This window comes from Doryrhamphus excisus, chromosome 4 (genome assembly GCF_030265055.1).
Source record: "Doryrhamphus excisus isolate RoL2022-K1 chromosome 4, RoL_Dexc_1.0, whole genome shotgun sequence".
Taxonomy (NCBI): domain Eukaryota; kingdom Metazoa; phylum Chordata; class Actinopteri; order Syngnathiformes; family Syngnathidae; genus Doryrhamphus; species Doryrhamphus excisus.
In genome coordinates, this window is record NC_080469.1 from 899,425 (window position 1) to 919,124 (window position 19,700).

Consider the following 19,700-nt stretch of genomic DNA (forward strand, 5'->3'; position numbering starts at 1 on the left):
TGCTGTTTGCAGGAAAATGTTAGCCAATTCATGTCAGTCATCGTACCCCTTTGTTGTTGTTTCTACTGAAGGTCAGCCTTTGACCTTTGCTGACTTTAGTTTGAGACTATTGAACATATTTTACCATGTATGTTGTTTTTTGAGAGGTTTTACCTCGACGGGAACACGGAATCATGCCAATTTAAGTTCAAGTCAGTCACACAAGCGGCCATTTGGCGTATCAATCTGTTCAGTTAGGTAGCACGTATAGGCTGCACAGTGGCCCGAGTGGTTAGCATGGTGGCCACACAGTCAGGAGATTGGGAAGACCTGGAATCGAATCTCCGCTTGCTTGCATGTTCTCCTCCGACTCTTGTCTGAATCATCCCTGGTTGGATGGTCCATAGCACTTGGATCCTCCGCCATTCAAGATGAGAGTTAGAGAGTTCCATGAGAGGAGAGGCGATATGTCTTCTATGACAACCTGAACATGACCTGGATGGATGAGCAGGTGCTATTTCCTCCTCACACTCTTGCTCTTTGGTGAAGGCTTTCTTGTTTTTAAAGGCAACACTTTGAAAATGACACCTTGGTCTTATTTTGGTCCACTGGCTTTGTAAACAGCAGCTATTGAGCTTTCCCGGGTGCTTTCATTATCCATCTCGCAGGTCCTGGGGGGGCTTTTGTCTGCGTCGCCCTCGCTGAACTTGCTCTGGCTGGTGGTGTGGCGACCCTTGAAATGGTATTTTTTGCAGTAGCAGCTGCTCGGTAATAAATGAGGCCAAAGTTTCCTTGAAACTAAAGCATATGTTGCCGTTTGCCATGGGAAGATTAGCTTTTGCTTCAAAATAGATAAGAGACAAGAGAATAATGAGAGGTATGATGTAATAATAGAACACATATATACATATTCATGTTGGAGTCGTTCATGATCTTACTATAAACAGGAAACAAAGAATACATACATGAACTCTTAAAGAGATTTACATTAATTTGTACGACATTCCCATCAGCAGTGTAGTCCATCAACAGTGACTTGGTCCCTTCAGTCCAGCTCTGGTCAGATTTCAGTGACGTGACATGTGTTAGCATATAGCCCGGTTAGCATGTTTTTTTGTTAAAAAATTTACGATTAAATACATTTTCCTATTAGCGAACAATATTGTAATGTTATGAATATATTGCACGAGTATATATTCTTAATGTATTTATAGCACAAAAAGTTGTTGTTAGCAGCTTGCTAATACATGGAAACAGGAAGTGGAAGTCACCTCCATGGATGATGTCATCAGCGGTTGCCTCCGTATCTCTTGCTAATTAGCCCAGTTACGTCACACATATATAAATATTACACAAAACAGATTTTTATAGTTTTACAATTACAGTTCTACATGTATAATACAATAGTAAATGCATATACATGACAAATGCAAGATATAAATGAAAAATGTAAGCTTCATTGAAGACTTGATTGTTGCCAAATACATTTCTCATTTTCTTTTTCAACTTTCTGGCACTTGCTACTTTATTTACTTCCATTTTGGGTTATTTTGCAGTTGTGACCAGAGGAAAAGCAGAGACTTGAGGTGAGAAAGCAAAACACAAAGTTGGTGTCTGTGTTGATTTCGCTGCCACATTGTGTCTTTGGCAACAATCTTCAATGAAGGTAGAAGTAACCTTAAATGTTGATTTATCCCTTTCATTCGTCATCTTTATGCATTTAGAATACATGGAAAACTAGTATTATAAAACTATAAAAACATGTTTTTATTTTTTTGTCTTTGAATTCCATTTACGTTATTTGTATATAGGAAAATGTACATTAGTAGATATTAGTACATATTAGTTTGAATCTGACCTTGTCACATAGTGACAAAAAAAAGAGGCTGCCAGGTTCACCTCCAGTATTTATCAGTACTGCTCTCGTGCATTTTGTACTTTCTACTACATTTTTCTGTTTTGTCTTCTTGGCTGTTACGTCTGTTGGTTGTTTTAGACTTTTTAGGCTTTTTGTCAAGCTACACTTCTGTTCCCTGCATGTTCCCATCGACAGGTAAGACCGCTCCTCTTTCCTTTTATTACATTCCTCCAGTCTCTGCACATACATAATAATAATAATAATAATAATAATAATAAAACCCTGCTGTGGATGAGGCCGCCGGCGAAGTCAATAAAACACCTCAAAAAGGCTGTTAAGCGGCCATCAACTCACTTTACGGTGTGATTCAGCAAGAATTTGTCCAAAAAATAAATGGTAATGGTTTAATTTCATTTGAACATGCATCAGATTCCAATTGAGTGCATCCCATAATCAGTTCCCAGTTCCACATGTCCAAAAGGAGTAGGAAGAAGCAAAGCTTATTAAATCCTACCCCTCCATCTGGTACTTTTACAATCACTAACTGTTACATTTGTTCACTTCCTGCTTTCAAAATATAGTTTGATTAAAAAAAATTGATTTATAATATTTTAAAGGAAAATAAAGGCAAGTTTGTATGAAAACTGAATTAATCTTTTGAATTCCTCTTCTGTTGACTGCCCCCCCCCCCCCCCGCCTCATAGCAATGTTAGCATTCATTTGGAGCCATTTCTTTTTGGCTTGACTCTGTTGACTTCACCTGGTCCTGGGGGATATATCTGTTAGGAGGTGATAAATGTTTCAGTATGCTCAGCAGCTTCACTGTTTGTGTTTTGAAGTGCAGGGCAGACAGGATCCCGGGGGGGGGGGGGGGTTGGTTCGCAAGAAAGACTTTAGAATGGCCTCTGAAAAACATCAATGTTATGTTAATTGGCGACTCCAAATTGTCCATCGGTATGAATGAATGTGAGTGTGAAACCAGTCCAGGATGTACCCCAAAGTCAGCTGGGATAGGCTCCAGCATGCCCCCACCACCCCAATGAGGATAAGGATTATCTGTTGGTTGGTTTATCTGGGTCCCACCTCTGCAATTACAATCTCTGTAATAAGAAAAGATTGTCTTCAACGAAGGTACTGAAGGACGCAATATAAAGCTAATAATATAAATGAATTTTCCCGATAACTGAGCTCAGCAGACCAAACACCAGGAGAATATGTCTCCTTTCCATTCCTTTCCTTTGTGCTAGCGTCCATGGGGTTGATTTCTATTGGAAAGCCAGCAGCCTGATATCGTGTTTCATTGGCACGCCGGCAAGAAGGAAGGAATTAGATGTGACAAATGCACACAGAAGAGTGTCATTTCAGAAGCTCATTAAAATGAATGAGGAGCAGAAGATGAGGTTAGATGTTGGTGCGTCTCCCGTGGGACTATGAGCGTCAACCGCTCACATATCGATTTGGGGAATTTTCATCTTTGATTGACACCAGACTGTAGACTTAGTTGATATTACGCAGTGTATAAATACACCTTATAGCACTTTATTGTCTTCAAATATTCTAACGAGGGAGGATTAATGTGGAATAAGTCAATTTCTCAGGTGATTGTCTTGGATTCTTTCCAGGTATCTATCCATGGATATAACTTTCTTTTTCAGTCTCCTGCAGCTTTACAAAAGACTTTACAACAGGGGTCTCAAACATGCGGCCCGCGGGCCAAATGTGGCCCGCAGGACACTCGTTTGAGGCCCCCGCCTTGATATGAAAGTTTAATGTTAGTTTAATGTTTAATGTTTAGTTTAATGTTAGAAAGTTTAAGTTTGATATGGATGCTGTATGGTATCATGTACCCAGAAAAAATGATTACGTTTGATTCATGTTCATGTTAAAGGTTAAATAACTGTTAATAGTTATCCTCCCTATCCGTGTGGAAGTGGTAAGTTTTTGGCTATTTAAGTTGAAAGGAAATAACTCGAAGGCTACCGTTTAGGTCGCTAGCTCTCTAGTTTGCGAGTTAGCATGTGTCTCAAGACCCTGCAGTTGCGCAATATGTTGTAAATAAAAAGAGTATAAATGTGACTATAGTCGTGTTTTGTCATGTCTACAGGGCTCTAATAATGCTTTGTTCATTTTAATATGAAAAAAATCATTTGTCTACCCACCAACTATATGTGCTTTCTTAACTTTTTATTATTTGCCCTTTTATTATTATTATTATATTTATTTATTTATTACTGATTGATTGATTTTCTTTATTCTTGATTTGTTTATTTATTTTTCATATTATTTTGTGTAGAAAAATAAAAAGTAAGATATTTGAGAACAGTGGAATGTTTTATCAGAGCTTTTATTGTAGAAAATTGGAACCAAAGCGAAGTTTTTCAAATTTTTTTGTTTTTAATAAATGCGTTTTGGGGTTTTTTTGCTTTTTTTGGAAAACCTGATGCGGCCCAGTCTCACTCAGACCCGAGCTCCAGTGGGCCCCAAGTAAATTGAGTTTGAGACCCCTGCTTTACAAGCTTGTTGATGGTCTTGTAGTCAATACCGTTCTTCTGTATGTCGATATTCTTGTTGATGGTCTTGTAGTCCGTTGCAGTCTTGTGCAGGTCTACAATTGTGTTGATAGTCTTGGAGTCCATTCCAGTCTTGTGCAGGTCTACACTGCCCAAGATTACATAAAAACTTGTACCTGGGGTTCAGTATACATGCTTGTTGGAAGAGGATCAAGCATTAATTACTCTCAGTCAAAAACAAATAAATGTCTAACCTTTAATTCTGGGTTCTTTTTACATCCAGTTTCTCGTGGTTAAATTAAACCAAGCATAAAAATGATTCATTTATTTGTAAGGGGGTAAATAATGACTTAATTTTTCCCACAGTATATCATTTTTATATATGTAAATATGTTACATTCGTATATATTGGTTTAGACACATTCCATTGTGAAGCACAATTTATACAATATTTCTACAATAACGATGTAAGTAGACTTTATATGTAGACTTTATATAGCATTGTTAGAATCTATGTTTGAACACAACAACAACAGCAAGCTACAAATAGCACTCCAAATAGAAAAAGTAGATTGCAGTGAGGGGGGGTTGATCCCTTCATTAACATTGCAAACAGATTTGAATAATTTCTAAATATAGTACAATACTTTTGAAAGCAAATTTAGGTTACTGGGACACAGGAAACGATATTGTCTTTCATTGAAGTCTCTTGGCGTTTGTCTGTTCAACATAAAAGGGAGGAAATGTAGAACTCTGGAAGGAATGAGCACAGCGTCTTGGACATGTTGGGGGGGGGGGGGGGGGGGTGCCGCCATTGTGTGAAGAGAAAGGGTGTGAATCACCCTCTCATATAGACATATAGACCAGGGGTGCGTCAACATGGCCAGAAGCTGATGGATGAACTAATACAGGATAGCCCCTTTTCAGGACTATTTCTTATTGCAGGGATTATTCCTTGGAATGTTATAGGGTGTCATGGGTGTCATGACAGAACAACATCAAAAAACAAAATTCAGTTTTACAGTTTTTTAAGACTTTCACACACACCTGCAATTAAAGCCTTTTGTTCCAGCTATCAAGTCTGGTACTTGTGTGTCTAGTTCAGTCATTTTTAGGCTTGAAAAAGCTTCATTCATTCATTGTTCTCAAATATCTTAATTTTTATTTTTCTACACAAAATAAGATGAAAAATAAATAAACAAATCAAGAATAAAGAAAATCAATCAGTAATAAATAAATATAATAATAATAATAATAATAAAAAGTTAAGAAAGCACATATAGTTGGTGGGTAGACAAATGATTTTTTTCATATTAAAATGAACAAAGCATTATTAGAGCCCTGTAGACATGACAAAACACGACTATAGTCACATTTATACTCTTTTTATTTACAACATATTGCGCAACTGCAGGGTCTTGAGACACGTGCTAACTCGCAAACTAGAGAGCTAGCGACCTAAACGGTAGCCTTCGAGTTATTTCCTTTCAACTTAAATAGCCAAAAACTTACCACTTCCACACGGATAGGGAGGATAACTATTAACAGTTATTTAACCTTTAACATGAACATGAATCAAACGTAATCATTTTTTCTGGGTACATGATACCATACAGCATCCATATCAAACTTGCGCGGGCCGCACTGACATTAAACTTTCATATTAAGGCGGGGGCCTCAAACTAGTGTCCTGCGGGCCACATTTGGCCCGCGGGCCGCGTGTTTGAGACCCCTGCCTTAAAGCCTCATTTTCTCCTATTATGTCTAGTACATTGGGTAATATGACTGTAAAGATGACTATAGGGATGTTAGTTCATGCCAGGAGGACTCTAATGATGTTAACAATTGTATTTAGACGTTTATCAGGTTATCTATTGTGTTATAAATTGTGAAAATTCCTTCATCACGACTAAAGATGGTTAAAGCCAAGTCCCCTCTCATGAAGATACGTCGTGTTGAGGAAAAACTATGAACTCTTGTGTGGTTCTTTTCAACGAGTCATTTGATGGAAAAGATTTCCATGTGCTGGATCAAAGTTTCCTGATAGACCGTCTCCAGCGGAGCTAACTGCCCTGTGAGTCACACACAGTAGACCTGCCTTTCCAACCACAGCCACGCTTCATATTTCCCAGTCAGTCATCTTTTTCCATCTCAGAGACAATCACATTGAAAGGGTGTCCTCACAATGAAAGGTCAGACCTTCGGATCTTCTAGTGCTGTGGCTGCTTCCTTATCAATGGAGGTGTTTTGTGTCTGTGATGTAACACGTTTATTGGATCGTCATTGGATTATCCGACATCCATTTTCAGCGACTTTCTCCAGTTCCGCTGGGGACACTGTGGCATTCCCAGACATGGGCCAACTCTCTGTGAGGTGAAAGGAAGGACTAAGCGGAAGGCATAGCCCAGGTTGAACACCACATCAGGGAGGCATCAGGCTCATCTCGATGTGAAGGAGCTCCTCTTGGATGACGGATGGAGTGAGTCCAGCCACCCTGACCAAATGTAAATTGGTCAATGGATCCATCTCACGCTCCATCCAGCTTTGCAACGCAAATACTTCCAAGTGTACAAAAACCTAAAACCTAGAACCTAGAACTTAGAACCTAGAACCCAGACAGCTACCATGAATCTCATCACTTGAAGTTCAGCGGGCATTTACAGGATTTGGACACATTCATTTCATTAGGTCACTTCCTGTTTTCGGTTCGGTGATTCCTGTCCTCTGCTGTGTTGGTCGGATGGCTGCAGGTGTACGGAATTCCTCAGTCATCCACACCAGGAAGGTTCCAGATTATTCCTCATGCGTAATTTTTCCGCCTTTTCTTTAGTGCTAAGTTATGGTTGTTACTTTTTACTCTTGTTTTTCAAGCATCAAACTTTTTTATTTTTTTATAGAACTCGCACAGAGAAAGAGGTCTTGTCCGGAGTTGAACATCAGCACATCAGCGTGTTTCTCAGTCAGATGGTTTTCTCATTGAGAAAAAGGATGACTTCCCCTTCATGCCAGAGCGGAAAGCTCAAGGAAAGACTGCCGAGGCCCCGGGGAAGACGTCATTCTCAGATTACCAGGTTGGCCATGACGCTCACGTTGGACGCCGACACGCTTAGCGGGGGTAACAAGTATTTCATCCTCTGCTCATTTTTGTACGTACAAGACAAATAAATACAAATACACACATACAAATATACATTTATTTATAGCCTAAATTATTAAATTATTAAATTTCATTAAAAATTATTCAATGTTTTTTGTATGAATATTTTTACATAAAAAATATTCATTCATTCATTCATTTTCTACCGCTTTTTCCTCACGAGGGTCGCGGGGGTGCTGGAGCCTATCCCAGCTGTCTTCGGGCGAGAGGCAGGGTACACCCTGGACTGGTGGCCAGCCAATCCCAGGGCACATATAGACAAACAACCATTCACACTCACATTCATACCTATGGACAATTTGGAGTGGCTAATTAACCTAGCATGTTTTTGGAATGTGGGAGGAAACCGGAGTACCACGGGGAGAACATGCAAACTCCATACAGAGATGGAATTGAACCCTGGTCTCCTCGCTGTGAGGTCTGCGCGCTAACCACTAGACCACCGTGCCGCCATAAAAAATATAAATTATGAAATAGTTGATGCTAGAATGCTTCGACTGAGAAATGTGTAGAAACAACATTAGTTTCAACTGGAATTGATGGGCAGAAAAATGTATAATTTAACACTAATAATGTTAATAATGTTAATAATAACATTATTAACAATAATAATGTTAATAATAAATATTTATTATAACAAATAATATTATAATAATATTATATTATTATTATATTGTTATATTATATTATTCTATATTATTATTATTGTATTATATTATAATATATTATTATATTATTATTATAAATAATAATAAATAAATAAAAACATGCTAGGTTAATTGGCCACTCCAAATTGTCCATAGGTATGAATGTGAGTGTGAATGGTTGTTTGTCTATATGTGCCCTGTGATTGGCTGGCCACCAGTCCAGGGTGTACCCCGCCCCAAGACAGCTGGGATAGACTCCAGCATACCCAACGACCCTAATGAGGATAAGCGGTAGAAAATACATGGAAAACCAAAGCTAATAATGTTACTGCATCTTTGTTTATATCGTTGATTGGTTGATTGGTTCCAGATCCGACCGTTATGAATGAAATTCCGTAATATAAAATTAAACGTTAATAATATATGTAAATTTTAGCATTTATTTTCCATGTTAACAAAAAAAAAACACGCCAACAAAGACTGTTGTTCAGTCCAGCTTTGTCAGCATCCACTATGATACCGTTAATCCATCCAAACTGATATGGAAATATGGAAATACATATAAGCATAGCAGCATAACAGATCAATGTGTCCAACCACCTTCAATGTATTGCAGTGTTTTCGGTGTACAGGTATCTGAATGACAAAGAGAAAATATTCATCTCGCCACAGTGGCTTTTGCCAGCTATATCCTCCCTCATGTCATCTTATTTTCATATTTTGCACCACATGCTCTCAAGCATCTGAATTGTGTCATTGACTCGTTGAGCTTTGTCTAATTCCAAGCTTTTGTCTCGCAACTAAGCTTTTATTTAGCATTCTGACACACTATTGAAAGGAGGATTAGCATAACCCGATTAGCGGGCTGCCGACTTGTCCCGGATCTCCGAGTGAGCTTTTTCAATTTACACAAGTCAAACTTTGCAATTAATGTGCCTTGCATGTCCCTGAGGTTATTATCATGTTATTACCATCAGGGCCGCACAACGCCCTCGTGCAATTACATTTTTACCACATGTTTTTATTGTTGTCATTTTCTAGTCCGTCTCTTTGGAGGCGACCACACGGGAACGTTCCTGGGATATTTTTTTGGGCAGGTTGAAATAATTCTGCATCCACTTTGTGCCGGCCGGATTAGGTCCCAGACCGGGAAGGAACGCTGGGTGATACACACGGCACACCTACGTGTGGCGCTGTAAACCGCGAACATACCAAACTATGGAAGCGGCCATCAGGAAGATGCTTCCTCCTTCCATGAATTAGCATAACAAAGCCGACCTTGACCACCTCCGCTTCTTCTGTTCTCGGCCTGTAACATTTGACTCTATCCTTCTGTTTGTATTTTGTATTTGCCAGTATTCTATTCAACTACAATGTGCATCTGCGCTCCAAAGACTAAACACCATCGTGACAAAGAATACTTAAATCACTTGACAAATCTTTCCTTAATTCCTGCCAGGCTTCTTTTTAGGATAAAGAGCCTCAATGTCAGATTAACTTCCAGCGTTATCACGTAAGAGCAAGTTGAATTCATATCACACTTCACTGATTGGAAAATACATCTCTACCTCAATCTTACTGACGGAATAAGGGGATGGGAAAAATTGCACAAAAGGGGACGGAAAAGCATTTGATGAAGAAGAAAGGATCCTTCGCCATTATGCAAAAAAAATGCAAAAATTAAGTAATTTTCAAGCATAAGAATGACTAAATAAATTCTAATACAAATATGAAGCATTCAGAAGACTCTTTCAAAGACACACTGGTCCCAAAGTGGCAGTAATGTCGTCTGAGACACACAAGCACCAGACTTGATGTCGGAATAACAGGCTTTTATTACATTATTATTGTCACAACACGGGATACTGTTGCAGCCGTAACGCACGCCAAACTAAAACTCAACTCTGAACCCCTGATGTCACTTCCTGTTCATCCAGCACCAGAACACATTTACAGCAATACAATTGAGTGCATGTCTTATGTCTTATTTTCTTTTATTATGTCTACTATATCGGGTAACAGGAGTGTGAAGGTGACTATAGGGGTGTTATTTCATATCTAGCGGGCTCTAATAATGTTAAAAACATGTTTAGAGGGTTAGAATGAGGTTTTCTATGCTCTTGCTGCAAAAACATTATTTCATTGTGAAGAAATACTGTTCTTAAAAACATTTTTTTGACCAAACTGGATTTTTATTTTATTTATAAAATATATAATATAAATATATAATATATATAAAATATAAATAGAAAATATTTATATAGTTTGTTATTGCACTTAAAAATGTTTTGTGTCCGTTATTATTATATTAATTGATTTGACTAAATAAAACTGTATTGTTATTTTATTTATAAAATATATAATATATAATACATATAAAATATAAATAATATAAATTATTCTATTATATTATTATTCTGTTATATTATTATTCTGTTATATTATTATTATATTATAATATTATAAAATATGATATATATTAATATTACTTGATTTGACTAATTAATATTCATTATATTCATGCACTTGTATAATTATATATTATTGGAAAATTTCCCCTATTTTCCATAAAATGCCCCTTACTTGAAATACAAATATTGACTGTTATGATAACATGAGTTTTCACTGCAGGTCATGAAAAGTCATTGACGTTATTATTAATAATAATAATATCATTATTATTATGACGATCCGACAAGGAAATGTAGTCGCGAGCAGAAAGTGGTTGTTTTGCTTTCAGTTTGATTGCTAAAGAAGCCTGCAGAATCAAAGTCCCAGAGGTACACAGTTGCTATGGCAACGGGCCATCGTGAAAGGCGAGCGATAGTACACGCTGCGAAGAGGGTTACATTCAAGTTAATATGCTTTTATTTTCCCAAGTCTACCCGTTATACTGCAACCGTACTGCAATGTTGCATATCGGCTTAGCCGACACTTTTTTTTTCTCTTTTCTTGTTATCGTAATCGATTTGTATGCATGACACAAGGTGTCGATACCCTGAAGGAAACACATGAAAATACCCACAACATTTATTGAGGTTGAACTGGTCCCCCCCAATCAGTGCATTTAGGTAGCAGGATTTATGAATGGAGTATTTTCATAGTGAGAGCATGGAAAGCTTGTTTATGACCTTCTAAATATGGTATCTAACAAGAGAGCCCTCGAAATATGCAACACCCCCATAACTTGACACTCCTATTGGCCCATTTAGTGTTCCAATGCTAGGAAAGCTATGTGCGGGGGGGGCAGAGTTGTTTAGCTTGATACGGCCACATCAGTAGTCCATGTTAAGGATTATTGTGCCTCCTGTGAGATCAATCAATTCCAGTGTGTAAAGCTGACGATCAAGTCTGGTGCTTGTGTGTCACACCCAACATCGCAGGAACATGACTTTTTTTTGTAACATTACCGACACACCGGTGTAGAATTGAATCTTTAGTGAAAAGTAGAAATGATAAAATGTTCAGAAAGTCCAAGATGCTTACAGTAAATCAAGCATGATAGTAGACCATTTTGCATGTTCAAGGATACTACGGTATCCTTGGTACTATGGTATGGTATTACTGTGGTAATATTGGAGTGTGCATGTACATTATGGATGATTTCACATGAACGGTTTTGCATGTTCAAGGATACTATGGTATCCTTGAACATGCAAAATGGTCTACTCTAATTAAATGTAGTAGCAGTAGTCCATGTTAAGGATTATTGTGCCTCCTGTGAGATCATTCAATTCCAGTGTGTAAAGTCTGGTGCTTGTGTGTCACACCCAACATCACAGGAACATGACTTTTTTTGTGTAGAATTGGAGTGTGCATGTTCAGTATGGATGATTTCACATCTAATTGTGAATGGTTTTGCATGTTCAAGGATACTATGGTATCCTTGGTACTATGGTATGGTATTACTATGGTAATATTGGAGTGTGCATGTAAAGTATGGATGATTTCACATCTAAGTATGAATGGTTTTGCATGTTCAAGGATACTACGGTATCCTTGGTACTATGGTATGGTATGACGATGGTAATATTGGGGTGTGCATGTACAGTATGGATGATTTCACATGAACGGTTTTGCATGTTCAAGGATACTATTGTATCCTTGAATGTTCAAGGATACTATGGCATACTTGAAAAAATGGTCTATTCAAATTAAATGTAGTAGCAGTAGTCCATGTTAAAGACAAACAAGATGAAGACATCGCCCAAGTAGCAATGCAGCGAACTGCAAACCGAAGCATGTTTTCTCACATGGAAGAGGAATGCGTACTTGAAGTGGACAGGTATGTCCATGACATCTTTACCGCCCACACTCGGGTCCGATCAGGACGAGGATGGAAGAACCGACTTCCATCGACTGGAAGATGAGAATAACAAAGATGTCAGGCATCCTGTACAGACAAAGACGACCAACTCTACGTAATGACATCAACAAAAAAATAAAATAAGGCCTGATGGGAATCTTCCAGTGGAAGAAGTATGATGCAATAGACATTATATACAAACTCCTTGACAATATTGGAATTCTTGAGCCAAGATCAGAAGGCGGACGCTGTCGAGGCAGAAGTCCGTGGAGCCAGTCTTTGCAGCCCGTCTCATGAAAATACACGGAAAACCAAAGCAGGATGAAGATTGATTGCTGGTTCCACTTGGTTGAAAATCAAACCATCCAAGGAGTCATTCATTCATAGAGACGGCTACGGATACCAGACCTTCTTTGCCAACAGAATAGGATGGATCCAAAACATTGGGCAGGTTGGAGATTGAGAGAGAGACCTCATTCCTGATGAGCTGATGGAAAGGTTAGGGTTAGGACCCAAAAATGGTGTGTTCTTGAATGTTCTTGTTAAATGAGAGTATTTAAACTCTGGGATCCTCTCGTTCCCGTGTGTTGGTTCCTCTCCTCTCTGGTGGGTCCGGGAGAGTTGTCCCCGTGACGGCGTGTAGGGTGGCTTGTGTCAGCGTCCAAATATATATGGACCTACTTACTATTCTCGAATAAACCAAGAATGTGGTTGATTCTGCCTCTATAGCGCACACATGATGGACGCCCTGTTTAGGAAGCACAGGACGTATCAGCAACATCAGACGCTGGCAGGTGGGAGGACTCACATCTGGTATGGTCTTCACTGGTCCGTGATGAGTCTTGGATGGGAACTGGTTGGTGTGTGACCTTCCGCTTCCATTGTGTCTGTCAGAAGCTGTATTACCGAGTCATTTGCAGAAGAAACCACCGCATGCCGGTAAAGATAAGGGGAGGGTTCTGGATGCGAGTCTAATCTCATAATTGCAGCAGTCAGCAGTTTTATTGCAAATGTTGGTCAGAGAAGAATGTCAATGTCAAACCCCAAGGAGGGTAACAATACGCATTTTTATGTATCAGTTATCAGTTGAATGAACCTTTTCCGTTTTGTGACGTCTCTCTGTGAAAAGGAAAGTAAACACCAAGTGAAAGTAGAAATGATAAAATGTTCAGAAAGTCCAAGATGCTTACAGTCAATGAAGCATGATAGTAGACACTTTTGCATGTTCAAGGATACTACAGTATACTTGGTACTATGGTATTACTATGGTAATATTGGAGTGTGCATGTACAGTATGGATGATTTCACATCTAAGTGTGAACGGTTTTGCATGTTCAAGGATACTACAGTATCCTTGGTACTATGGTATGGTATTACTATGGTAATATTGGAGTGTGCATGTACAGTATGGATGATTTCACATCTAAGTATGAATGGTTTTGCATGTTCAAGGATACTATGGGATCCTTGGTACTATGGTATGGTATTACTATGGTAATATTGGAGTGTGCATGTACAGTATGGATGATTTCACATCTAAGTGTGAATGGTTTTGCATGTTCAAGGATACTACGGTATCCTTGGTACTATGGTATGGTATTACTATGGTAATATTGGAATGTGAGTGTACAGTATGGATGATTTCACATCTAAGTATGAATGGTTTTGCATGTTCAAGGATACTACAGTATCCTTGGTACTATGGTATGGTATTACTATGGTAATATTGGAGTGTGCATGTACAGTATGGATGATTTCACATCTAAGTGTGAATGGTTTTGCATGTTCTAGGATACTATGGTATCCTTGGTACTATGGTATGGTATGGTATTACTATGGTAATATTGGAGTGTGCATGTACAGTATGGATGATTTCACATCTAAGTATGAGTGGTTTTGCATGTTCAAGGATACTACGGTATCCTTGGTACTATGGTACGGTATTACTATGGTAATATTGTAGTGTGCATGTACAGTATGGATGATTTCACATCTAAGTATGAATGGTTTTGCATGTTCAAGGATACTATGGTATCCTTGGTACTATGGTATGGTATTACTATGGTAATATTGGAGTGTGCATGTACAGTATGGATGATTTCACATGTAAGTATGAATGGTTTTGCATGTTCAAGGATACTACGGTATCCTTGGTACTATGGTATGGTATTACTATGGTAATATTGGAATGTGAGTGTACAGTATGGATGATTTCACATCTAAGTGTGAACGGTTTTGCATGTTCAAGGATACTATGGGATCCTTGGTACTATGGTTTGGTATTACTATGGTAACATTGGAGTGTGCATGTACAGTATGGATGATTTCACATCTAAGTATGAATGGTTTTGCATGTTCAAGGATACTATGGTATGGTATTACTATGGTATGGTATTACTATGGTAACATTGGAGTGTGCATGTAAAGTATGGATGATTTCACATCTAAGTGTGAGCGGTTTTGCATGTTCAAGGATACTACGGTATCCTTGGTTCTATGGTATGGTATTACTGTGGTAATATTGGAGTGTGCATTTATAGTATGGATGATTTCACATCTAAGTGTGAACGGTTTTGCATGTTCAAGGATACTATGGTATCCTTGGTACTATGGTATCGTATTACTATGGTAATATTGGAGTGTGCATGTACAGTATGGATGATTTCACATGAATGGTTTTGCATGTTCAAGGATACCATGGTATCCTTGAACATGCAAAATGGTGTACTCCAATGAAATGGACAGTGATAACTAAGCAGTGGCCTGATTATTGCCACTTCCTGTGTCTCCCTCCCTTGATCATTTAGGTATAAGCTCCTACTTGGTCCTTCGTAGAGGAGTGAAACCCATAAGTAAAGCGAGGACGCACTCGGGTATTGTGTCGTGGTCGGAGTCGGTTATAGGGCAACCGAGGGCAGACAGGAAGCTCTGCCGGCGGATCATAGCAATAATCTGACCCTTCTTATTGTAAATCACGGAGCCACGGCTAATAGGATTCCAGCTATCAGAGGATTAAGTTCCAGTGATGCCATTATCCGAGCATTCTTTATCAATTTGACACACACTTTGTCAGCAGCGCTTGATGGCGTGTCCCCGACCCCCTTCAGAAGACAAGTATCAGGATGTGTGGTGTCAAGTGTTTTTCTTTGAAGATAGTCCCATCATGGAGGATATTACTGTGGAAATGCTTCAGAGGATTGCAGTACATTGCAGCGGTCCATTGATGACAGGGGATTATTCTAAATGACAGGTCGTAGGGAAGGCAGCCTCGGTCGTTTATTTTCTTGATTACACACCGCAGCGTTGGATGGGTGCTTCATCACGAGCGCCGCGCGGTGACAAGCGCATGATGGGGCTTTAAACAAAAAGGGAATTACACCATTTACCTGCGCCGAGTCTTTTTCTCTGCAAATGTCTTGGTAATACAGTTTTCTGGCAGACAGACTGTTCTCAAGAACTACCACCAGAAGGTCATACACCAACCAGGACTCTGCGTGGACCAATGGAGATGACACCGGATGTGACCATTGCGGGTCCTATCACCTGCCAGCTCTTCAATTGCCATTGTTCCCGCAACAAATATATGAAATATCAAATATGCCTGACACTCATGAAACACATTTAAAGTATAAAAAACATGGCTGATCATTAGTAATGCCTGATAATGTACCTACGATGATCCGCGGCTAGTCCAAGCTAGCCAAGACATAAACTAACTAACTTTTGTGTTTCATCACACAGCTATGGTGTGTTCAAGGACCACCAAAAAAAAAAAAAGTAATACATGCTAAAATACCACATATAACAGTGTTTGATGTACATTGGTTACGGCTGCCACAGTACTACGGATTATTGTGAGACCATTCAAATCTGTCTGGTGCTTGTGTATCTCACCCAACATTACAGTTACTGACACCTAGTGACCTGTGTGGAATACTACAAATTATCCCAATTATCTTCTGAATGAGTCTTCAGAATGCTTGAAAGTATATATTCAACTACTAAATAACACAATTTGTTAATTTCCATATTTCATTTCCAAAATAACATTTTTCATTTCAATTCCTGATGGAAAAGCAATTATATGGGAGGATGGGGGGGTGTATGGAGCCCCCACATCCCTCCTGTCACTGCCGCCTTTGTGCAACCAACAAAGGACTCCTTTCAACCCATGACGTGAGCTTTTGAAGTACTGTAGTAGTATATTACCTTGACATGCTGTGTTTTTCTTGAGCGTTTTTTTTCCACTCGTAGGTCAGCAGAGTGAGACCGCTTACGAGCATCTATCTGCTTTTTGAAGACAAAGTGGTTATCCAGCTGCAGTCTGAGGTGCTGGAAACACTGGGATATCTTTCTACAAGAAATATTGGAGTATGCATGTACAGTATGGATGATTTCATTAACATTAATACTGTACAAAATCAATATTATGTTATCTGCATGCAGTGAAAGAAAACATAATCAGAATGATTTGTGGGTGGAAAAATACATAATTTCTTGTTCTTTTTTTTCCTCCCAAGGAGGCGGAAGACTCGTCTGAATAGGAAAGTAAAACTAAAAAGTTGAGAAATCATGATTGGTCGAATCTGCTCAAACGCCACCTCCTGCCATCTTTGGTGTCGTACCGTTAGCGTTTTTGGCCTGTCGCTCCGGACTTTAACTAGAACTGAGCCTGTGGTCTTCCATTTCTTCACTATGTTCCTCAAAGTGGAACCTGACAGCTTTTGTATCCTTCCCCTAAACCATGATGTTGAACAATCTTTACTTTCAGGTCATTTGACGACTGTTTTGAGGCTACCATGGTGCTACTCTTCAGAGTAGTCAAGTTATTTTTTTCTCAATTCAGTTTTTTTTGTGTGTTTTTCTGAAGTTTATCTTCAATCCATCATCATTTATTGAACCATCTTCAATAAATGTGCCTGGCCGAACAGCAAGTCTGCCGCCTGACTTTTTTTGCGGCCTTCGGACGCCACATTACGACACACACGGTCAATGAGCTTACCAATCAAATTATTTGTTCCAAAAATGAGTGTTAAAGGTATTCAAATCAATTCAACAAATAGGGGTGCCCAAATTTAGGCACCTGCCTAGTTTTGTTTAATTATTGCACACTTTCTGTAAATCTTATAAACTTCATTTCACTTCTCATCTATCACTGTGTTTGTTTGATATATGATATATTTATATATAAACAACCAGTAATAAAGAAAAATCTTGAAAATTACCAGGGGTGCCCAAACTTTTTCATACCACTGTACATCCTTCCTAATCCACTGCAAGGAAAAAAAAATATTGTAAAAGTATGTATTGTTATTTACAGATGAAATACACCATAAGGTGTTGTACTCACTTAAAAACAAGTACTTGGTAATAAAGTTTTGGTGGAAAAGGGGGACCAAAAAAGGTCACTGACACAACCCAGCAGTCACTATAAGGACTGGTTGGAGAGTATATATAATATCTAATTTAGGGTACTTGAAGAAAGAGCAAAGGTTAAGTGATCAATAAAGCCTGGTCACCGCTGGCAACAATAGATACTATACTATACTATACTATACCATACTATACTATACTACGTATATAATGATACATCTTGGGACTTCTAGCAGCTTAAAGGGGACCGATTGTCACCATGCGGCTTTTAAATTGCCCCTCGGGGATAAATAAAGTTTTTGAACGTGAACTTGAAGAAAGCAGGAAGTGAATACAAAATAAGAGCATACAAGCAGAAACTAAAACCCAAAGAAGGAACATAAACATAAAACATAACATGAACATTTTAGCATGAAACTAGCTTGTGGAGGGAGATGACGTCAGCCTCCTGATCAGTACAATTCCACTCATTAGGGTTCCAGTGATCCTCTGAATGCCCCCTTAGGGAATTCTGGGGAATTACAATAGTCCTAATCCTCTACAGGGTAGTTTTCCTTTTTCAGGGAGGTTTGGAGTTCAAGGGAAGGTTTCTTCTCATCCCCCTGCCTGTAGCCCAAAGACCAGTAGGATAGGCTCCAGCATCCCCCCACCCACCTTGTCAGGGTGGGCATGCCCTTTGTCAGCACTTCTGGTATTTTTTATTCAGGACAAAACTGTCCAGCAGATATTTTAGCGATACCCAGATAAGCTGTAGAAAATCATTTTTCATAATAATAGTTATGCACTTCTGCACTTCTTTTCAATTATAACATTTACATGTGACTGCACATTTGGATGGATGGATGGATGGATGGATGGGTGAATGAATAAATGGATGGATGGATGGATGGATGGATGGGGATGAGTGGATGGATGGATTATGTGGGATGGATGAATGAATGGATGGATGGATGGGCTGTGTGGATGGATGATTGTGTGGGATGGATGGATGGGTGAATGAATAAATAGATGGATGGATGGGTGGATAGGTGGGTGGATGGATGGGTGAATGAATAAATGGATGGGTGGATGGGTGGATAGGTGGGTGGATGGATGGGGCTGAGTGGATGGATAGACAGATGGGTGGATAGGTGGGTGGATGGATGGATGAATGGATGATTGTGTGGGATGGATGGGTGGGTGAATGAATAAATAGATGAATGGATGGATGGATAGATGGATGGGGATGAGGGGGTGGATGGATGGATGGATGGATGGATGGATGGGGCTGAGTGGATGGATGGATGGATGGATGGATGGATGGATGGATAGATGGGGCTGAGTGGATGGATGGATGGATGATTGTGTGGGATGGATGAATGGATGGGTGGGTGAATGAATAACTAGATGAATGGATGGATGGATGGATGGATGGGGCTGAGTGGATGGATGGATGGACGGATGGATGGATGGTGCTGAGTGGATGGATGGATGGACAGATGGGTGGATAGGTGGGTAGATGGATGGATGGGTATGTGAATGGACGGATGGATAGACGGATGGTTGGATAGGTGGGTAGATGGATGGACGGAGCTGAGTGGATGGATGGATTGTGTGGGATGGATGAATAATACAGTATAGCTAATAGATATAGATAATGTAGTATAATATAATGTCATGTATATAATATAATATAGTTCCCATTACAGGAAACAAGGACATCTGGGGAGGAAACAGAAAACAAAACCAGTCGGAGACCACAACAACAAAAGAAAGCAGGGAGTGGCAAATGTGGGAAGTCACTAGACATCTAGCAGGAGAAAAAACCCAACCTGGTGCCTTCTTGGGGTGAAGATTGTAGAAGTGAATATCCTGCTCTGAGTACTGCAGA